The sequence below is a fragment of the Vicugna pacos genome, chromosome 2 (assembly GCF_048564905.1).
Source record: "Vicugna pacos chromosome 2, VicPac4, whole genome shotgun sequence".
Lineage (NCBI taxonomy): Eukaryota > Metazoa > Chordata > Mammalia > Artiodactyla > Camelidae > Vicugna > Vicugna pacos.
The window spans coordinates 114,556,918-114,581,116 of NC_132988.1; the positions used below are offsets into that span (position 1 = coordinate 114,556,918).

The following is a 24,199-nucleotide window of genomic DNA, read 5'->3' on the forward strand; positions in this document are numbered from 1 at the left end:
TTAAAGATGCGACTAAATTATAATCTTGAGGTCGGGAGAGTAGCCTGGATTATCTAGGTGAACCAAGTCTAGTCCTTAAAAGAGGAGAACCTTTCCTAGCTGTGATTATTGTATAGGAACATGGGGTATGAGAGAATGGCCGTGTCCTAGGCCTCAGGTGAGCCTCTGGGATGCACCCCACAAAGCAAGGGTCCTTGGCTTCCCACAGTAAAGAATTCAAGAGCGAGCCATAGTTGGAGATTTCTTCAGAGATGCACACTCCATAAACAGAGTGTGGACCGCCTCTGAAGGTGAGAGAGCAACTAAGAGGTGCAAGATGGTTAGTTTTTACGGACGTGGTAATATCATAGGCTACCAAGTGGGAGGGTTATTCCAACTGCTTTGGGGAAGGAGCTGGGATTCCCGGGAATTGGGCCATCACTCATTTTTTGACCTTTTATGGTGCCTGTGGGAGGGCCATTTAACAGCTAATAGGTTACAAGGCGTCTGTAATGAAGCTCAAGGTCTACTGGGAGTTGAATCTTCCACCATCTTGGTGCTAATTGCTGTGTCGTTCTTTTAATGGTTGTGCCCTGCCACCTTCCCTCCTGACAGTCAAAGGAAGAATGACTCATACAAAAGAATGGTCAGAAAAATAAAACATTTTGCCTTTGAAGAAAGAAAGAGGGCCATGAGCCTAGAAATGTGTGTGGCTTCCAAAAGCTAGAAAAGGCAAGGGAACAGGTTCCCAGACATCTTGACTTTAGTTCAGTGAGACTTAACGTCAGACTTCTGAACCATACCTGTAAGACAACACACATGTAATACCAAGTTTATAGTAATCTGTTCTGGCAGCAAAAAAACTAATATAGGAGACGAGGCTTGACTGATCAAGAGATTCTCACTTTGTATAATGTCCAATGATACAGGAAAAACGGACGTGAGGCATAAGCAGGGCCACGTGCCAGGCTTCAGATGAGCCCCTGTGTTGCGCCCCGCTAAGTGTGGGTCCTTGGCTTCACGCAGGAAAGAATTCAAGAGCAAGCCACAGTTGAGTTAAGGTAGATTTATTCAGAGAGATACATTGAAAGGCAAGAGAAAGGCCACAAGGTGTGGGGGTTGGGTCCTCAGATTAAAAGTAGGTACACACACCATAGACAGAGTATGGGGTGTCTCCAAATGGAGAGGTGACGGGGTGGCAGCTGTGAGACACCGACCATGGGCTCAGTGAGTTCATACGCTAATAAGTGGAAGGACCAGTCTAACTAGTCTGGGGAAGTTGGCCACTCTTTGACCTTTTGTAGCTAGCTTTTGGACTGCCATGGTGCCTGTGGGCATGTTATTTACCAATGGGAGTATAATGAAGCTCAAGGTCTACTAGAAGTTAAGTCTCCCACCATCTTGAGCCTCAAGACCTCCTGGGGGTTGAATCTTTCACCATTTTGATGTTAATTGCCGTAGCATTCCTTGAATGGCTGTGCCCTGCCCCCTTCCTGTCTCACAAGCAGTATTTGTATATTGCTATTAATTTACTTTTACTGGGAGATGTCTGTGGATGATGATTTTAGTGATGAGTGTGCCCTATTCAAAGTTCACAGATCCTACAGAAGTAAGAAAGAGAAACACCACAGTATAGTCAAAAATAGTGAATTTTGGCATTGGAGACACCAACCCTGGACTTAACAGTTGCCAAATTTGCCAAATCATTTTTGAGTATGAATATGTTCAATGCAATAATTGCAAAAGACAAGTTGTAAAAAAAAGAATCATTTTTAATCTGAAATTCAAATATAACTGAATATACTATATATTTTTTTCAGTAACATTGTCTTGCTGGAGTCATAACTGTCACAGATGTAAGTGGACCCTCAGAGAAAGTTTCAAATCAGGCTAATTATTGAACATCCTGTTAGAGCCTCTATAAATCCCAATGCCCAGACTGTGTGATTTAATGGTAATTTAATCATCGTCTCTGAGAGTAGGACGCATGCATGAGTATGTTTCAAGGTACTCAGGTGGTTCTCAATGTGAAGGTGATAATTCGAACAGTCGTTCTCCAACTATATTATGTGTAAGCATCACTCAGGAGACTTTAAGAGATGCAAATTCCTGGTTGCATCCCGAAAGATTCTGATTCTGTAGGCTTGCAGGAGGATTCAGGTGTTTCTGTTTAACAAGCATCCCAAATGGTTCTGATGAAGGAGCTGTGACTTTCACTGCAAAAAAAAAAGAAAAAAGAAAACTAGTCTTTACCTCTCTGAACCTGTGGCCACAAGGTTAAGCACAACGAAACTCCCTGCACATGTTTTACGAGGATTCTAGGATTTATGCATGCATGCTGCGGAAATGCACCCAATACCAGTTACTGAAAGTATACTCATCAGTTTCCTTCTCTTCTTCCTCAAGTCTCACCTTTGCCCTGAAGTTTTTTTGACTTTTTTTTAGCTGTTTTGAGCCCTGTCTTTTATCTCCATCTTTCTGTAGGGCCAGGAGTTTACGCCACGTGGCTTCGTCCAAGTTAAATAGCATCTTAAGCTGTTCTTTCTGATTGCAAGGCGGTTGGTTGATCTTGTTTTCCCAGTGGGTCCTTGAGTTTTCTCTTCCTTGGTGGAAGTAACAGGGATCTCTCACATTGTTTTTCTGTTTCATCGTCCAGTGATCCTGAAAATGTATTTTTACCTCCATTGTCTAAGACAATGCCTGTCTCCAGGCATTCCCATCAGGAATTTGAAGTTCAGAGTTTTCGTGGAAGAGGCAAACACTTGAAACTCTGTGACTTTCTGACCCCAAGCCAGATACGCTCTTGAGAACCCGCCCCACCTCTCCTGAACACAAACGTGAGGCAGATCCTGTTTCTCTAAACCACTGGTGCACTTCCCCTCACCCCAGCCCTGCTCTCCGCACACGCACCCTGCCAACAGCACGTTCCCGTGGACTGAATAACCAATGTGATATGGAAAATACTCTGAACACGGAAGAAAGACCTTTTCCGCCTCTTCCTTGATTCTTGGCACCCGCATTTTCCCAGTTCCTTTCTGGACGGACATGAATCCAAGCAGGCGGGCATCAGTCCTTTTACCCCGGGGCCACCTGGGGCTCGCCTGAATGGCCCAGACCCGCTGGCTTGAGAGTCAGGAAATTACAGGCCTGCAGGGTCAACTGGTCCTTCTTAGAAAAATAGCTGACGTTCTGACCACAAGGAATTTATCCTAAGGCTGTTCAAGGAAACAACAGCAGGGCTGATCGTCCCCTCCCTCAACTGCCCTGGGCAGATGCGGCTTCACACAGCCCAGGCCACCAACTCCAGCGTTTCAGTGGATATTAGAAGTGTTTAATAAGGGAATCACTGGATTCTCTGTGTGGTTTTCCTTTCCGCAAAATTCTCGGGTTAATATGCATTGCGTAAGACAAAAACAGAAATCTGGGAGTCGGAAAGATTTGGGTTTGAACCCTTGCTCTGCCACTTCATAGATGCAAGACTGTTGACTGAAAACATATGCAACCTGAAAGTTGGGAGTTAGGTTTTATCGGCGCACTTGCTGAGGACTCAAGCTCTAAGAGACCGAACGAAGCAGCAAGGGGGGACGCGGGATACACAGGCACTTTTGCAACAAAGACCAGGCAGGAGGAACATCAAAAGATTGCTGTCCATTAAAGAAAACCAGGTATCTCAAGTTCAGGAATCTAGCGCTTTTCTATGTGTGGGAAGGTGCAAAACCTGGACTCATTAAAATCATTCCTTTGATGTGCACCTAGCGGCCTGAGCCGGTCTCCTGCTCTTGCACATCCTGAGTTCCCTCAGGGGCACGGCTGGGGGTGGCTGCAGAAGCCCCGCTGCCTGCTTGTCTCCATCCTGAGCTCACTGTCGGGGTGGCGGCAGTGGCTGATGACCTGATGGCCACAGCATCCTTTGTTTCCTGATGTAGCTGGCAGGATTTTTCATTCACAAGACTACGGGTAAGCGTGTTAAACGTTCTTGCGTTTCCTGTAATCGTGGTGTACTCCAGCAGATGCACTGCCTGGGCCTTAGCCCCTACCCGGGCACTGTGATTCTGAGAAGCGTATTTCTATTGCTCACCTTGAAGATGCTCTAGGGTCTTCCCAGGACTCTGATGGAGGGAAACCCACCACTGACAAAAGGCCTACAGGTCTACGACGCGCATGGCCTCCTGTGTGCCAGCCTTGGCAGGCTGAGGCTTGTCGCCTCAGGCACAAGCCCTCCTGGCACATGGAACCAGCATGCTGCGTTCCCAGTGAGCCGCCAGCTAAGTCATCTTGAGCTAGCTGGAGAATGTGTCAGTCACGCTTCATCTACAGCTGAGGTCACCTCCATGTCATCGAAACACACCCCTGAAATGAAAAGGGCATGGAATAAGCTGAAGATGACGACCAGGACATGAGGGGGCGATAAGTCCAGGCACAGAAGAGACAGACCTTGGGCCACCGAAACTCCAGGAGAGCAGCTTGGCAAATTATAGCTGAAAACCAAGACTGGGGTCTGGCCTGTCCCTCGGGCAGCTCCCTTCTCTGTATGTCTCAATTTCATTAGCTTGAATAAATAAACACTGTTTGCCTCACCAGATGGTTGTTATGAAAGGGCTTAGAATGTTCTCCTCTAATCATTGCATTTCATTTAGATCTTTCTACTCTGGACATGCCATAGGCTGCCTATGAATAGAGGCAGAATTACCGGCCAAGACATGAACTGGATTGATAATAAGATAGCTTAGTCTCCGTCTCCTCATCTCTGAACTGGTAATAAAACCCCGATATTTACAGTAAGTATTAAAAAGAAGTTGTTTGTAGAAAAGTGCTTTGTAAGCTATCAGGGACATATGAGTATTAGTGTTTGCTATTATTTTTGTTTTTCCTTGTTCTTGTCTTCTGCCCTAAGACCTAGAGACGAGGACAGACACAATGGGTCAAAGTAGGCAGTGGCTCCAGCTTTCAGAAGCAGCAGTCAGAGGAAGCCTGGTTGGGCAGGCAGATAGAGATAATTAGATCAGCATTAGGTGCCTGGAGCAAGTCTCAACAAGTGGGTCTAATACTGGGCGTCAGGCAGCTTCCCAAGCGAGCAGGGGATGTAGAGCTGGTCCGGCAGCTGGATCTCGAGAGTCAGGGACCCAGTTTCTGTTAGGTCAGCACAATTAAAGAGTCTTGTAATTAAGAAAAAAACAACTTGATACACTGTCATAATTGGTTTAATTTCTTCATTTTGGAATACTTATTAAGTATCCAATGTGTGTCAGGCAGCGTGCTTGGGATCTGCCATATAGGGGTGGGCAGGACCCTTTCCCTGATGGAACTAGTATAGAAAATGTGAAGAAAATAGACTTAAAACAAAAGAAAACAACAAAAACGTGAGATGAATATTGTGGGCATTTACGGTTGCTCAGCATTTCTTTCCTGTAATGTTTACCATTCCATGCAGTTTGGATGGGTCTGCTCTGCCCCCCTGCTCACACAAGAAGAGGAAGAACCAGAACATGGTTGGCTTATGCATTCATATATTGCTTTTCTCCTGAATCTATTGAGACAATAAGTTGTCTCTAGGACAATAAGTTGCAGAGACCCAGGACTTCCAGTTGCCCTCTTTCCTTCCACCCAGAGAGAGAGCCTGTCTGATTAGGGAGCCAATGAACAGAGAGAAGTGTTGCCAGAGAGAGAGAAAGGAAGAATCTTATACTATAATTTGAGCCCCTGGATCCAGCAATGCCTGAAGCCAGAGAACCCCAGAACTTTTCTACTAAACCAGTTGGAATTGGATTTCCATCTTTTACATCAAAAAGAGATCTGACTGATAGGGTTATAATAGTGCAAATGCAAGGTTCTCTGGGAACAAAGAAATTCATGGGGTCAGAGAAGGTGCCAGAGACAGAAAGCTTGAGAGGAGGGCTAGTTTCCCAGGAGAGAAAACGAGAGAAGGGTGAATACCCAGATCTGAGGTAGGCATGGGGAGTTTAAAGACCTTCACAATTTCCATTACAGCTAGAGAAAAGTGTGCATGCTGTGTGTGCATGTGTATGTGCCCGTGTGTGTGCATGTGTGTGAGTGTACCCACTGAGGTGGGGAGAGATGAAGCCAGGGATGATACTTGAGAATCAACTTCCACCCCTGTCACTTCATGGCCCTGAACGTGTCATAGTGTCTTTTGTCTGTGAATCAAAACACTCACACCCACTTCATAAGGATGATGTGAGGTCAAGGTAAGATTACTAAAGTAATACGTGTGAAAGCACCTGTCCGCTTAGGGGGCAGGTTAAACAAAGACTGAAGCCGTCCATGCCACCTTCAGAAACTTGCTGCCGAATTCTCAACCAATGGAACACATTTGCCCCTGAATGTGGGCGCCAGCTCCCTGAGCTGATCCTGCTCACTAGGAGAGACCCTGGGAAGGACCTCCAGTCCCGACAGCAGGGACAAAGAGCACCTGAGCTGAGCACCTGGTGCAGGCCAGGCGGCAGGCAACCTGGGCTGCAGACCAACCGCTCAGCATCAGCAGGGTGGGTGTGTCAGCCTCTCAGCTGCTTGAGGTGCACAGACAGAGCCCGTAACGCCGGGCTGGCCACGGAAGGCTCCAAAGAGCTTTCCTATATCAACAGTATGGGGTGGAGAAGTAACACAGCATACCATCCACATTTCCTTCGACCGGGTGGTGTGACCCCTCTCTGGAGGAGGACAGTCTCTCCTACATCTCAGACAATGCTGATCAAAGTCCTTAGCGAAAGGCCTGATGTACTCTAAGCAAGGAATAAAGGTTAATTATTATCATTATACAATGCTTATATGAAAGAACAACTTAGATATTTCACTGGCAACATGCAAATATAAGGGCTCATGCCAAAAAATTAATGAGTTCAACTAATATTTATGGAGTATCTAACATATGCCAGGTCCATTTTTAGGCACTGGCAAAAGAACCCTGCACACAATTATGTAAAATCCCGTATAAAGAATACACAATCCAACAAAAGCAAGGTCCCTATTCTTACAGACCTTACCTCCTACTAGGAGACACAGATGACAGAAAGTAAGTAAATAAATAAATAAATATACCATATAATTTCAGGTGGATGTTAAGTGCTAGGAAGAAAAATAAACTACACTGACAGGAGGTCACACTGGAGGAAGTTGTTTTAGAAATGGCTGTCAAAAGAGGTCTCTAAAGATGTGAAATCTTTGAATGAGGCAAGGGCACGAGCTCTGTGGAGGTCAGCATGATTAGAATTCAAGAACCAAGAGAAACTGCAAAGCTCCTTAGGCTGGGATAAATCTTGACAGACTGGAGGGAATTGAGTGACCTGAGTGTTAGAAGAAGAGGTGAGGAAATGCTCAAATTTGCCTTGAATTTTAATTTTTAAACTAACAAAATTTGCAGATGGATAGACAGTAACAAGTGTGGAAAAGAGAAGAGAAATGAGGGGATGATGTTGGTGTTTACCAAGATGAGGAAGATTAGAGGAAGAGGAATTTTGGAATGTAGGAATCAAGAGTTTTATTTAAGATAAACATTTATTTTGTGCAAGGTAAGGTTGACAAGCCGACTGGAGTTCAAGGGGGGATGTTGAACCTGAGGTCCAAGGAAGAGGTCAGTATTCAAGCCACTGGCACACAGAAGGTCTATAAAGCTGTAGGCTTGGATAAGCTCTCGCAGGGAGAAAATCTAGATAGAAAGGAGGACTAGCCATGCAAAGGGGACAGAAAAGTGGCCCCTGAAAGAGGGGGAGAAGCAAGAGAATACAGGATCTTGATGGCCAAGTGAAGAATATTTTAAAGAAAGACTGGCTGAGTGGCTGACTCCGAAGAGAGCTGGTTACAAACTGACCTTTGGATCTGGCAGGAAGGAGATTGTTAATGACCTTTGCAAGAGCGGCTTCAGACAACAGTGTTGGAAAGATAAGAAGGGACCAGGAAGCGAGAAAATGAATTCAACCAATAAATATGTTGAAGACCTTTGCTATAAGACAAAGCAGAAAAGCAGGGCAGTGGTTGAAGGTTATGAGGCAGAGATTGTTTAGGGACTCTCTGACTTCTCGAGATGGGAGATATTGAGTATACTGATATTTCAGTAAACAAAAATAAATCATAATGAAGGAGACAAATTCAGTGGGAGGGATGGGGGTAAGCCCTGGACTAGCAAGAGCAGGTGGATCCCAGGGTACAAGTCATAAGCCTGGCCTGTGATAGGGTCAGGGACAGCTCAGGTCCTGAGGCGGGCACAGGGTATGAATGTGTGGATGGCTTCATGTGAATCAAATCTTACACCAGTGCCCAGGTCTGAGGGGGCACCTGTATCATCAATTTCCTCTCATCGCCAGGTGTAAGTAGAACATTCTGAATTCTCTCATTCTGTCCACAGAACCCACAGCAAAGAGCTAGAATTAGAAACTGTTCTGTAACCAAGAACTAGTACTTGGAAAGTCATCGACCTTGCTTTGCTCTACAAAAGAGTTTTTTATGAGTTTTTTCTCTATTCCAACCATACTTAATTTTAGCTAGTGAGTTTCCTGGTTGGTTTGCTCACTTATTAAAAAAATGGAAGTTTGTAAATCCTGCTTTCCATCTGAGGTCTATCAAAGATCTGATGAGAAACACCATGCAATGATGGGCTGGAAGTAAGTAAGGAGTTCTAACCAACCCGTCCACCCCGAGCAAAGAGATGGACAAGGAAAGAAGCAAAGAAAAACAGTTTTTATGAATATTTTCTTGAAACTCAGGTCTTATAAAGTTCACTTGGTAACCACTAAGTATATTCTTCTGCAAAGACCTGCTTTAGAGAGAAAGGCCAGGGTCTGGATATGACCTGTAGTAAATGACTTAACCTCTGAGAGATGCCATCTCTCTGTAGGTGAAGGCTGTTAACCAGCATCCCTCAGGAAGAGGCTGTGAGAGATTTAACATGTCCGTAAGTAGAAGTCTGGGCTCACAGCAGGTGCTCAATTAAAATCTCCTTCCTTTGAATTAACCTTTTGATTTATGAGTTAATTAAATGTATCGGCCCATTGCTAAATAGGACAATAAACTTACCTTCAGTAGATACTTACTCAGTTTCAGGCAGTTTGAAAACACTGTGTGCAATACAGGAATCACAAAATCGTTCCTTGTCTCCAAGACAGATACCTACATGTACATTATATAAGGTATATCATATACACAGTTGACCCTTGAATAGCAGTGGTTTGAACTGCATGGGTCCACTTATATGCAGATTTTTTTTTTCAGTAGATATTGTATTGACTTTCTGCATGATCAGTTGGTTGAATTCGTGGATATGGAGAGACAGACACAGAACAGTGGATCTGGAGGGCTGACTACAAAGTTAAGTGGTGATTTTTCACTGTGTAGGGTTGTTGGCACCCCTAACCCACTGCATTGTGCAAAAGTCAACTGTACACATACACACACACACATACACACACACACGTATATAACTAAGTACTAGAACAGTCAATGTCATCACCAATAGCATTGACCCAAATGGAAGATGGTTGGGATTTTGAAAATTGTGGCAGTAGGCTAAAGGAGACTGCATTAATTCTGCAACCAATTAACCTGCGTGGAGAGGGAGTGTCTTCTGTGTGAAATGTGCCTATTAAGGAGCTACGCTGACAAGTCTATGATGCAGTCACTCTCCTCGTGCAGAAACAGTAACATAACTAAAACTTCCAACCACACATACACAGATGAAGTCATTGAACACTCTTCTAGGCATTGGGCTACAGCAGTGGATAAGAGAAGAAAGACCATTTCCTTACGGATTTCAAATGTTGATGGGAAAGACGAATAATATAAACAACTAAATACGTACACTTCATATGCTTAAATGTGTACCATAAAACAGCAAAAATAACAGAAATGAGGTTTCAGACAAACTTTGTGTAACTCCAATATCCACGGGCTCTGCATTATACCGGGGGTTCGGAAGCTATTGTCTACAGGACATATCCATCCCAGGTCTTGTTTCTGTAAATAAAGTTTATTGGAACACAGTCATGCCTGTCTATTTGCATGTGATCTATGGTTGCTTTCCAGCTACAGCAGCACAGTTGAATAGATGTGAGAGAGACCATAAGATCCACAAAGCCAAAAGCCCCTACTGTGTGTCCCTTTACAGAAAAAGGTTTCTGACCTCTGAGTTACACTATCCTGGGCACAGTAAAAATAGGTCTTTATTACCAACCACAGCATGAAGTCCATTTTGGCTGTAAGCTACAGAAAGCCAGCTGAAAAATGGGGAAAGTTACATGCTCTCACAAAGCAACAAGTTGGCAGTGTGGGAGCCCCAGGGTCAGTAAAGTTAGCAGTCAAGGGTCATCACCAGGAGTATAGATTCCTTTTTTCCTTCTCTTCAGTGTGGCTTGTCCTCCTTGTCCCAGGATGGCTGTTCCAGTGCCAGATGTCACATGGATTGACAATGCCTCAATGAGGAAACACAGCATCCAGGTCTCATGTCCCATTTTAAGAAACAGACAAGCTTTGCCAGACCCTCCCAGCACAACTGTTCTAATTGAACCACTGGCCAGAGTTGCATGACGTGTGCTTCTCTAAACCAATCACTTGCCAGGGAGATGGAATCGACGAGGCCAGGCTGAGTCCAGTCCTGATTCGCTCCCTGGGGCTGAGGAGGACCCACAGAAGACTACCTTCTACCTGACAAAAATTGGGACTTTTTTCTGTTAAAATAAAAACAAGGGTAGCAAAAATGCACCAATGACATCTGCTACATCAATTGTAATAACTAATTGCAAAGATTTTTACAAAATATTAAAACTGAAAATAAGCACTAAAATATAAGCATCATGAAGGCAAGGGTTCTTTTTTTTTTTTTTTGCCTTGTTGGCTGCTATAGCACCAGCATTAAAATAGTGCTTAGCGCATAGTAGGTACTCAATAAATATTTGTTGAATTAACTATTGATTAACCATATGAGTGTATTCTGCAATCTTGGGTAAAGAACCAACAGACGTCTAAATGGAAGGCCATTAAATGATGGGAAGGCAACAGTGGGTGCGTCACAGTCTGACCTGAGTAATCTCAGCCATCAGTACAAGTGCTAATAAGAAAAGCGAGCACAGGCAATAAGAAGTTCTAGGGCATAAGACTGATAATCCAACTGTGGAGTCACAGAGCTCACGTCCAGTTAAATGCATTAAAGTCAGAAAACCTTTTCCATACATTTTGTCACTGTGTCCAGAATAACACAGTTGGCCTGGAGGGAGGGTTAATTTATTTTGATTACTTGCTTCTCTTCTCACTGTGGGTACTGACAGCAGCCTAGGAGAAGAAGTACAGCAGATCCCCAGGCAGAGAAATGGTTGCAAAGTAGACCACTTTCAACAAGCACTGATCACGGCCAGCTCTATACACGGTTAGTTGGTTGCGCAGAATTAAGTCAACAACTTGAGAACTCTTCCTGCACATGTTCACCGTGTCAGACACTGCGATAAAAGAATGGCAGGTCCCTGTCTCCAGGAAGCTCACAAGCCAGAATGAAGGAAGGTACACCAGGGAGGGGCTCCTGGGGAAGGCTGCAGCTCAGCTGGAACCTGCCTAACGACTAGGACGGTATCCAAGGGAAGAAGGGCGAGGCAGTGAGTCATACAGAGAAAGCCCAGCACAGGGCTTCAGAGATGAGAGCGCTTTGACACATGCCCCCAAGACATTCAGAATCTGGATTAGGGGTCAGGAGGCCCAGGTAGGAAGCCCAGCTCTGAGTGGGAGACCAAACCACTTCATTCATGCATGCATTCATTCATTCAATTATAGAGTCTCTCCAAGGTTGAGTACACTCAAGGAACTTTAATTTTTTGATGCTCTGGATGTGTTAAAAAATGAAATAAACAAATTATCAAAATATTTCTATTTAATATTGACTCTTTTTCTAGAAGAAAATACCACTATAATAATTATCCCAAGATTTGGTTTATAAAAATTCTTCACTAGGCCACTACAGCAGGAGTGGTCAGAAAACAGGACAAAACTTTATATTTCTATGAGAAACTTCTCTTGTCCCCAGTTCTGTAAGTTTATATATTACTGGGCGTGTAATTTCATTTGGAGGCTATAAGAAAGATCTAAATTTGTGGACATTGGTTATTGTAAGGCGCAGGCCCAGTGGTCCTCCTTATAGTAGCCAATCCATTCACTAATTTAATAAATACTTACTGTGGGCCAGGAACATTCTAGAGGTTGGTCACAGAGACTGGTAACAAAACAAGTAGGGCATTGCTTTCGAGGTTCTGGCAGCCCCACGGGGAAGACAAATATTATAGAACTAGAAATAATTTTGTTACACCATAGTGTGTTAAGTGTTTTGAAGGAAAAAAAAATCCTTTCTAGGTCTCAGTCTACATTCATAAAAAGAGGGTAAGAAAATTATACCTGTTAGTTCACCCCGATATTGAAAGGTTTCCCAGCTAATCAGTCTGTGTAGATGAACTTGCTCAGAGCAAGTTAAAAGGCAGAGGTAATAATTATCAAAGGCACAGCCAGATTGCTCAGGAAACACACAAAGTGAAGCTAGAAGCATCCATTCAAGTCCTAGGACTATGAAATCAGAGATGGAAAAGATTGGTAGAAACTTCCTCCCTGGACATGGTGTCCTGGGAGTTTTAAATGCCAGGGGAACTCTGGGGAGCGCACATTGGCGTCCTGTAACTTTAAAGATGAAAAAACTACAGCTCAGAGAAGGTTAACAGACCTACCCAGTGGGAAGAGTGAGCCAGTTGTGCTGGAATCCTAAGAACAGCATTTTTTGGAGTCCGATAAATTCATTGACCTTCCTGAAACACAGGTGAGTTGAGTCAGAAGGGTCATGTATCCAGACCAAGCAAGACCCTGTTGCATGTTAATGTTTCTTGTCCAAGAAGATGAACAGAAATAGGAATGGACTCAGCCTTGACCTTTAGAGGTCATGAATCTAAACCCCAGAGAGATGGGTGGATTTGGTCAATGAGCAATGTTAGCAATCGGCAAAATGGAAGGGGGTTGAAGTTGTGGGGAAGGCTTGAAGAGGACACTTGTTTCCTAGAGTGGATTATAAACTTTATGGTCTCAAAGAAGGCAAGTTCCATGGTACCAGTCTCTCCTTTACTGAGCAGAGCGATTGTTTTCTCAGAGGTGTGCTCTTGCCTGGAAAGGGTCAGGGCATCTTGTGTTTCTTTCCCTCTGTGACCTCCCTGAACCAGATTTTGAGTCTTGAGCTTCTCAGCGCTGGATCTCTGGGAGAATTTGAGAGAGCCAAGATGAACGTGAAGGAGCAATCCAAACAAGATTTCCCAATGCCCAAGCTGAAGGGCAAGCATTTACACTTTCAGAAAAATGAAGGAAAATGAAGGCTACTTGAATCCTTTTTACCCTCCACTGGGTTAAAAAGAAGATGCAACATTTTCCTTTGATACTGCAGCCTATACTTAATAAAGACATCATGCTACTTGACAGTGAAATGAATCTCAGAAAGTAGGCTTGTTCATTAGAATTCTAAGATTCTTTAATTTCTGACATCAATTTTCTTTGCTCTTCAGCTTTTTCAGACATTCCTGGTTAGAAATTCATCCAAACACACATGTTTTGATGGTATACCATCTATTTCTTGTGTCTTTTATTTCCACCATCCTAATTTACAACAGAAATGAAATCTAGATAAATTCTCTACTAGAAATTTTCCAAATTCCTTTTGTTGAGAAAAGGCATGATTCTTTTATTACAATTTTCTACAAATCATGGGAGTGTGATCAGTCGTTTGCCCTGGAATACATCTATGCTTTTTTTTTGAAATGAATATGAAATGCTCTTAATAAAACATGAAGATTTTCTTAGCAATTTAAAGTTCTCAAGTTGGATTCCAAACCATTATTTCACCACATCACTCAATAGCTTTAAAATCACCAAATGGTGCACAAATTACTTGGGAGGTATTGGAGGCCCAGAATTTCTGAATTGCTTAAGAAACTGAAGCCAAGAAGGCCCTGCTGAAATTCGATTATTTTCTCAAGGCCATGCATCTAAGTGTGAAGACAGGCAGGCTGTCACTCAGGACTTAGTGACCACATGCTATATATTACACTGCAGCTTATTAGGAAGAAATAAGCAAATCAGTAAATAAGTAAATGATTAAATACAAATGAATTTGAGAACTACCATCTGAATACCCTCCTTGATTACAAAGAATGATCGCCTATCTTATTCAACCCAACAAAACTCCAATGAACTGATAAGAGAAAAACCCTTCATTTCAAAAGGACAGAATGCAAAATTTAAAGTTAGTGTAAGCTGAACATTTAATAATGTAGTTAATATTATTTGTGTCTTTCTCATTTAGGTTGCAAATGCCTTGATATAAAAAATTGTTTTATTAATGAGAGAACCTCTGGATGAATACACTGAATAAATTAGAGGATTATTTAAAATGAGGAAACAGTTTAGTATTTTCAGGCTATTGTAAAGACTGGCTAAAATCTTGGACAATGTGCTTTGAGTCTTCACAGAACTGATTCTGACACCATGTCAGATAAAAGCAGAAATTCTTGGTCTCCGGAAAGACCTGAAGTTAAATCCCAAGTAAGCAAATTGTAAAATGTCTGTGTAAGTTTCTTCACATCAATTACTACCAACCTGATTTATTTTTGAAATGAAGATAACAATACCTCCATCATGGGGATGTTATCATGACTGGAGATGACAGATGCAAGGCATCTGGGTAACTGACAGTATTTGTGCACTCTGTCCCTAGAATGGAATCTCAGGGTTAATCCCATTGCCAGAGTCCTTTCCAGAATGGAAATCCTCTGGATTCTGATTCCTTCTGTAACAGTCACTGAACTGATTTTCTTCTCAGCCATTATTATGAGATCTTAGACAAGTCATCAAGCTCTCCTGGGCCTCAGTTTTCCTCACTCAGTAAGAAGAAAAAAAGGAACAGGAGAGAAGGGACTTTATCACCGTAACCACCTCCTTCAGTTCCCAGCACTCATTATTGTATACTTTTGGTCCATATCTCTATTTTCATATGTGCAATGCTTTGGGCAGAGAAAGTTCTTCTAGTTACATTGTTCTTCATGGAGGTCTAGACTCCATTCTGTGCCATCACACAAGATTTCTGTCGGGAACTTGACTGTTTAGCTGATCTCTGGAAGTTGAGAGGAATGGTGTTGATAGATTGCTCAGATAATAGATCAGGATGTTAAGAAGTAAAATAGGTCAAGACAGAATTGGGAGAAAGTAACAGACTTGGATAAAATATAATACTGTAGTTAAGAGTAAATATGGGAAACAGGTGAGGAAATCTGAGTAAATACTTTGATGGGCATTAACTAAGAGGATAAGTAAACAAAAGTTGAGATAAAAATGATGAGGAAACCAGTTAATGATCCAACTTGCCCGGCAGGAAGTGGATGTTTTTCAGATTATCTTCTCCACTGGTACTTAATTATCTCAATCTTTAGTAGGGCTTTCTTGGCAGAAGTTTTATGCTACAAAGGGGATGAGAGTCATGGAGCTGGAAAATATACATGAAATTCTAATTCTGCTACTCCATATGCTCTTCCCAATTTTGAGTCATCAAATTAAGTTTCCATTGAGTGCCCATTCATGCAGGGTATACTATTTGATAGCCACTGCCAGAGGATATGGGTTAAGGTAGCTAGCTAAAGTTTGTGATAGATACACCCAAAATGCAACACCTCTACAGAATAAAATTATGCAAGGGCATTTCTAGGACACACATAGGTTTGGAGTAGAGGAATTGGGGTATATGTCTGCTCTATATATTGCTTCAGGGACCCAAAAGGATGGCAGTTCTAACAACTACAACAAGAAGTTTGCCCGAATTGAAAAAGAACACGAAGGTGAAGATGTTTTCATGGACCAGGCATGGATGCGCCCCACAGTGCTTCCTCCAGGAAGAAGGAAGAAGAAGATAATGATAGTGGTCAGCTAGTGGACTGTGCCAGAGGGCAGAAGGAGACCTAAAGGAAAGTTTAGCACAGCTGTGGACCCAGGCATGTGAAATTTCTTTTATTCATGGCTCAGTGCCTCCTACCCAACTGGAGAGACCTTTTGCAAAGTAGACTGAGACCATGAAGTAGGGGATAATTAATTTGCAACTAAGTATAATCAAGGAGATGTTTTACAGAGTATATAGAAATAAGATGGACCTGAGGGATGGGTTTAATACAGGAAATTTCACTGAACAGTCCACAGGTGGGTTTAGTAAACTACATCTAAAATGAATATAAAATCTTCCCCGCCCCACTACACATGAACTCCTTTACTAGGTTATAAAGAGAGCCAGAGGTAAAAAATTAATGATGCACTCCTCAGAGAGATTTTCCTTGTCCATCCACTTTGAGTAGCATCCCTGTCATTCTTCCTGTCACTATTCTTGGTACACAAGTCACCAGGTTGCTTGTTGGCTGTCTTTCTTTCCTCCGTAGGTACCACAGGGCAGGGACTTTTTCTGAGCTGTTTAGTGCTTTAACTCCAGCATCTAAAACAATGCGCAACATTCAATGAATACTTGCTGAATGCACTGTACAGACTGAAGGTCTAGCTGATTGACTGATCAGGTGGGATTATTCCCTGCAGAGCTGAATAATGTAGGTGAGCACAAATTCAAAGCTGGGAAAGACATTAGGAATAGTCGAATCCAGACTCTCCATATTGAAGACCTGGAGGCTCAGTGCAGGAAACAAATTTTCTGAGAAGACATGACAAATGTCAAAACATGTTTTTAAATGCAGTATAGTGATTTCTCAATATGTTATTGCCAAACTAGACTATCATTTAACTGTAAACAGATTTTTGGAGTTTTTTTTAACACTTACTGTTATTTAAAGGTTATTTAATATTGTTATTTCCTCCTATTGGCAGAATCCATGTGTTGCTAATTGCCTTGGGGCATTAAATAATGATATTTCCTTTTGCGATGCTACAAGTCTAACATGGGAAACAAATGTGAAAACTGTATGACAGAAAAATATCTTTAAAATATGAAGATAAAATATAAAGAGCTATCATATTTAACTAACTAGATAAATGCCTCCCACTCACTCTCAGGTAGACAAATGGGAAAAGCATATGAGCACAAAAAAACAATGATCCAAGAAGGAGTTCAATTTCCTTGTGAACCAAAACAATACAAAAGTGAGATTTCCTTTCTTAATAAACTATGCTGATTTTTTTAAAAAAGAATGATGCAATCCAATATTTGCAAAGTTCATGGAAACAGATGTTCTAATAACTATGGAGATATGTATAAAAGGCTCATATTTAAAGCGTTTTCTCTTTGACTTAATACAATTATCTCTAGAAATTAATCTTAAGGAAATAATTATGGCTAAATAGTATGTAAGTCTAAACTGCTGACTTTATCTATCTATCTATATATCTTCTTGAATATGTTTATATATGGTACAGTTTTAGAAGTTTATATATATGTGTGTGTGTTTGTGTGTGTGTGTATATATATATATATATATATGGCCATAATATACTTTGACAGGTCAGTGAGAAAAATATTGAAAATAATTTTCAGAAGAGCTAAAGCTCAAATGATAAAAACAGTGGGCATGCGTTAGTAAAAATAATACCTTGGATTGGGTCCTATTTCAGACAACCACATTGCGAAGTCCTTAAGGACTCAGACAAGTCTAGGCTCTGTAAGACAAAAAAAGTCTTTTGCCCACTTTCTGCCTTGCTGTGACTAATAGCAAGGTGAGAGAGACGGAGCTTTTAAGCAAGCATTTACAATACAAAGTACTAAGAAGAAAACATGAAATTATAGATGAGGGAGTTACACTGGATGAAAGGGTACACTAAATTGTCTGAGCCTCGGTTTCCTCATCTAAAACATGAATATGGGGCTGGCATTTTCTAATACGTGTGATCTTAGGAACTTTTTAAAACTACACTTTATTCATGGAACATAAAAAATGTTCATGCAAAGCAATGAATACTTTTGATTTAAAATGTCTTTCAGCAAGTTACAAAGGAACACATTTTCTTAGTAGTGAAGTTTAATTTGCAACCAGCATTGAGTAATATTACAAATGTAAAGTGAAAATATAAGGTATATATTATACCTTATATAAAATAATTATATATATATATAATTTAGACCAGAAAACCTTGGATCCATTGCATATACACCCTGATTGGTAACAGGTCCAATGTTGTCGCTACATGCTCATACATCAGGACATCCCCTATGACCTTTGAGTTTCCTAAGTGTGGCCCAACTTATGTTAAAGATAGATTGTCACATGCAGCAAGAACTACTCTCAATATATTTAATATATTTTCTTATATTTATTTTAAAAGATATACTTTATAAGAAAAATACACTACCATTGATGATGTTTTTCCACTGGGATCTATTCATGTCTCTGGGAATCTAAGGTTTGGATTGCTGGTCTTCAAAATTTCTCATTTTTTTTTTATTCCAAAATACAAGGTGGTAGGGTCCAGATGATTGTTTGTAGATATAGAGCTCATAAATGGAAAACTTCATTCGTTGGTAGGAGTTGGTAGGGAGGATTTGCCTAACAACGCATGTATCCATCAACCCCTCCAACCATTCATCCACTAAATCCATGAGAAAACCAATATGCATTTAGTCTGTACAAAGCCCAAGCCCTGTTCTGCACTCAGGATCACACAATGTGAAAACAAAATCTTTGTGCCCTTGGTGCACCCACTCTAGTGGAACATAAAGAATTTAATCAAATACTTAACATGAATATATAGTTACAAATTAAAATAAGTGCCCTGAAAGGAGAGTACAAAAATCTACAGGAATGTATAACCAGGAAATGTGATCCCACCCAGAGAGTTCAGGGAAATGTGGTTTGTTTGTGTTGAGCTAAGAAAATAGAGGAGGATGACTAACAGTTGATTCTATCCTAACCTTCCTGGCTTCCTGCTGTTCCTCGCACACAGGAGGGATGTTCCAGCCTTACAGAATTTTGCACTTATTTTTCTCCTCTGCCTGAATGCCCTCACCCAGAAATCTGCAAGGTTAATGCCTTCATCTCCTGCAAGTCTTGCTTAAGTGTTAACATCTCAGTTAAACCCACCGTGATGTCTGTTTTAACACAGTGATCTGCAGCAACCCCCAATCCTTGAAACCCAAATACTTCTCTGGGTGTTTTTCCATAGTACTTTCTAACTTATTGCTAGTTTATTTTTTGCCAATTCTCTGGATTAACTTACTGGATATAATTGCCAGAAGGGAAAAATATTTTCTCTGCTTTGCTTACTGATATATTCTAAGTGTTTAGAACAGTGTTTGATTATAGTTGTATATTTTTAAAGTTAATTAATTAATTGTTAAATTAGTTAACTGTACTGAGTCATAGTGAATACACAACATAACAAAAAGTTTGAGAGGCAGCTATAACAGTACCCAGAAGAAAAGTTACGGCCATAAATGAATATATTAGGTGAAAAAGAGTAAAAGTTAATTATCTTACTTCCCGTATGCCAAAGTTTAAAAAGAAGGGTAAAATAAAGCTAAGGTGTGTAGAAAAAGGAAACAACTAAGACATGAGAGGAAATAAAAAAAATTGAAAGCTGAAACAAACTGAGAAAATCAGCAAAAGCAAAATTTGCTTCTTTGAAAAGATCAATAAACTTGATAAACCCACAGCAAAACTAATCAGGGGAAAAAAGGAAAAAAAGTAACAAAACTCACAAATAAGAATATCAGGAATAGAAGAATAGATATCACTGGAGATTTTTTGATATTAAAATAATAAGATAATATTTTGTGCAAATTTAAATCCATAAATTCAACAACGTGGGTAAAATAGACTAATTTCTTAAAAGATTCAAATAACTAAAATGACTACAAGAAGATTCAAATAACTAAAATGACTACATGAAGAAATTAAAAATCTATAATACCTATATATTTGTTAAAGAAATTTAAAAGTGAAATCCATACCCAGAAGTCTTTGCTTGAGAATTCCACTAAACATTAATAGGAGAAAAAATACCAATTGTATACAAACTGAGAAAATAGAGAAGGAAGGAACACCTCGTGTTTTACTTTAAGAAAACAGTGTAACTTGGTAAGTCACTGTAACAAGCTGAATAATGCCCCCCCATTCTAAGATGTCCATGTTTAAATCTCAGAACTTGTTAATATGCTACCTTATGTTACAGAGGGATTTTGAAGATGTGGTAAGATGAAAGATTTTGAGATGAGGAGGTTATCCTGGATTACCTAGATGGGCGCAGTATAATCACAATGTAAGTGAAAGATGGGAGACGGACAGCAAGGCTCAGAGGAGAGGTGACAAAGGAAGCAGGTGAAATTATGTGGGGCTATGAAACAAGGAATGTGAGCTGATTCTAGAAGCTTGAAAAAGCAAGGGAACGGATTGTCCCAGAGTCTTCTAAAAGAATGCAGCCTTGACAACATCTTGATTTTAGCCTGATGAGACCCATTTTGAACTTGACATCCAGAACTGTAAGACAATAAGGTCATGCTGTTTTAAAGCACAACATTTATAGTAATTTGTTATAGCAGCAACAGGAAAGTTACACAGCCGTATCTACAACGTACTCATAGTATTCCTGGAAACTAAGTCTAGAACCCAGCAATTCTGTAACCATCTATTTCTGCTCTTTGTATCCCTTTTTGCTTAGAGTGTTTTCTGTTCCTTGTTCTGAAGCCTGACTGATTCAGAAGCGTAGAGTCAGGGAAACTGGTCTAGACTCAGTTCTCTTGCTCCTTTGCTCAGTACCCTTGAGTTAGCCATGAGACTTATTTGAATCAACATTACTATCCTATAAAGCAAGGGTATTATTGTATTAGATCAGTATTTTTGACATGGCAGTATGGAAGATTAATTTAGTAGATATGAGTCATTTTTATTTTTATGTCTATGTATACAATTTTGTTTCCCAAATATAGCAAGCAATGCTGGTTTTCTAAGTACTTAAGTACTTAGAAAATTTCCTTTAAAGTAAATAGTCTAGAATTGTTTAAAAGAAAATAATTTAAATAAAAGTATTACACAAATATAAGGAGCATTTTGTAATGACTAAAACAATGAAAGTGGTATGAGAAAAACTGAAGTTTGGGAAACAATGGACCACAAATATCTTGCTTCTCTTCCCTACTTATCCAATTAGTAACCAATTTACTTATTCATTAAATATATAAATATTCATGAACATCTTTCCAGCACAAGGCCTCAAATAGGAGCACAATAGGATAACAATAATGGATGTACAGCCTCTGACCTGAAGGACCTCAAGACTGAGCAGGGAGACAAACACACGTTTTAAATGGTAATGAACTAGGCTTGGAACTCAAATAGGGATATGTATGTGGTCCTGCCAATTCCTAACTTTGGAACCGTCAGTCTCTCCTTAAATTCATCCTCATGATGAGTTTCCAGAATAGGCAATTTAAAATACAGCTCTAACCACAGCACTCCATTTCTTTACCCCAGTGCTTGATGAATTACGATCCCAAGACAAATGGCATTGCTGTAGCTTTTTGTAAATAAAATTCTGATGAGAGTTTTGTTGAATCACAGTCACACCCTCATTTAGGCAAAGTCCATGGCTGCTTTCATGCTGCAGTGACAGAGTTAAGTAGCTGTGACAGAGGCTGAAGGGAGACCTAAAATATTTACTATCTGATCCATTATTTTTAAACAATTGGTACCTTTATCTTTAAATCCTTCCATTGGGTTTCCCATTAAGATGAATTGAAATTCAAACTCCTTAAAACAGCATATGCAAACTTTCTAGTATCATCATATAGCATCCCTCTGAATATATTCAACAAGTCATCCATATCTTAAACGGCATTTTTTATCTTTTTTTTTTTGCCTTGAGAAATGGCATTATTTAGCCTAAACTTTTTTTTTTTTCTCTTTGTGGACAATTTCTACTGAATCCTTAAAATCCAAACCAATTTCTACAAAGAAGCCCTCCATGACTTTCCAAGGAAACCTGTGATTTTTTTTTTAATTTTGATTTCTCAGTAGGCCTTAATATCCCTCTTACAATGTTCTAATTATTCCTAACTAACTCCACTGCTTTCATAATAATGTCATATTCCTCATAATACAAATTCAAGTAAAGATAGTAGAAATGACAACCAAAAATCACCCAAAATAACACAAATTTAGTAATCTCAAAAATAATTTTTATCAACAATTAGTGAACATCATTTTAGCCATCTCTCTATGCATATTTGTAGGAACAAGGGTAAATGGAAATAATTTAATAAAAAATGCACATATATCACCTAATCATATTCTAATAAAAAATTTTATTTAACCTTCCCTATATTTAGTAGAATATAAATAAATTCATGAAGCTCAAGAAATGTTTAAATTTCAGAAACTTTTTTGTGTGTGGTATTTACAATTCTTAAAAGATCATACTATATATATGTATAAAATACTATAACAAAATAGAGTATTGGTTATGAGTTAAATTGTGTCACTTCAAAACTCATACATTGAAACCCCAACACCTAGTAACCCAGAATGTGGCTATATTTAAGATTGGGTTCCTAAAGAGATGACTATGTTAAAATAAGGACTTTGGGATGGGCCCTAATTCAAGCTGACTTGTGTCCTTCTAAGAAGAGGAAATTTAAACATACCGGGGAGTGAGTAGACACAGAAGAGACACCACGTGAAGACACAGGAAAAGATAGCCCTCTGCAAGCCAAGGAGAGAGGCCTCAGAAGACATCAAACCTGCTGGCACCTTAATCTTGAACTTCCAGCCTCTTGAACTGTGAAAAAATGAGTTTCTATTGTTCAGGGCAGACAGTGTGTGGTACAAGGCTATGGAAGTCCTGGCAAACTAATATGGTATCTGTACTTCATTTTTTTTTAACTAGTACTAGTGAATACTTTTACTAATATGGTAGTTTTAACTTCAAATTTTTCCTACCTCTTATAACAACAAAATCTTCTGAATTCTATGAGTTAGGTCACTTTTACATTGATGAGGTCTGAACTATTCACATGATCTCCTATATCCAACATTCACACTTGCTTTAGGCAGAGTTTTCTGTTCAGATTAATTTGATTTCACCATCAGACCAGCACCCTGTGGGCTCCCTCTGCGAGTTCTTCATCGTGATGCATGTCCCTTGCTTGATGGCGTGTTGTCATCAAGTGTTTTCCATGAGGGGGAACAGATGTTTTATTCCTGACTTTTTATGATAGAGATTGTATGCCTGTTGCCTTTATGCATGAAGAATTATGGGATTGCAATTTCTTTTCTTCATTTTGTGTAGACAGTCTACCCACCCCTAGCATTAAAACTTGTTGAAGAATTTGAGGTCCGTCAGACCATGTAGGTTGCTGAATCATTCTGTATCACACTCTGTCCCCTAGCCCAAGTCCAGGATACAGGGGTCCTTCCCAATGTGTAGAGGATAATCTTTAATTTTAAATACTTTTTTTTCTATTCTATATTTAGACATTTTTGTTATTCTAGGCAATATCATGTAGTGATTCAGAAAATGGGGTCACATCCATGCTTCTTTCCTTACTCAACATGTGACCTTGGAAAAGTACTTAACCTCTCTATCCCTCAGTTTCTCTCATCTGTCAAATGTCAGTCGACTTCATAGGGTTGTTGTGAGAATTATATGAATTATATGAATTATTAAATGTAAAACAGTACTAAATTACATTATTATCATAATTTACATATTATCTTTGATTAGCTTCCTTGTCTGTAATGTTTTCACTAAAACTTAACGTGGTTATTTTCCACTTCATCTTTTGTAATTTCCTTAAGCTTGTTTGCTTATGCTTCTATTCATGTTCATTCTTCCAATTAAAAATCCCCTAATTGCAAGTTTTGTGTTGGAAATCTAGAATCATTATTAGCTCTATTAGCTCTATTAGCTCTAACTTATCTCCATCAGCGTGTGCCATCAGTTAGGCATTACAAACATTTTTAAGGTCAAGATAGTAAATATTTCAGGCTTTGTGGGGTACATAGTCTCTGTTTCATATTTGTCTTAGTCCATTTGGGTTGTTGCTATAACAAAATGTCATAAACTGGGAGGCTTAAAATCAACAAATATTTATCTCTCACCATTCTGGAGGCTGGAAAGTCTGAGATCAGGGTGCCAGCATGGTAAACTGAAGGCCCTCTTCCTGATGGCAGATTTCTCCTCATGTCCTTACATGGTGGAAGGGACTGGGAAACTCTGTGGGGCCTCTTTTATA

General features: G+C 40.1%; 1 long non-coding RNA gene across 4 annotated transcripts; it reads right to left on the reverse strand.

Annotated features, from left to right (window-relative positions):
• Positions 1–1,921: 1,921 nt before the first annotated feature.
• LOC140688059 (uncharacterized) lies at positions 1,922–24,195 on the reverse strand. 4 transcript variants are annotated; one of them, XR_012062754.1, is made up of 6 exons: positions 24,066–24,195; positions 22,610–22,743; positions 12,684–12,761; positions 6,610–6,719; positions 4,058–4,329; positions 1,922–2,195 (listed from the first exon to the last, which is right to left on the reverse strand). It is a non-coding gene; the product is annotated as an uncharacterized lncRNA (long non-coding RNA). The 4 variants fall into 4 exon arrangements; XR_012062756.1 differs by lacking the exon at positions 22,610–22,743; XR_012062755.1 differs by lacking the exon at positions 12,684–12,761.
• Between the last annotated feature and the right edge of the window lie 4 nt (positions 24,196–24,199).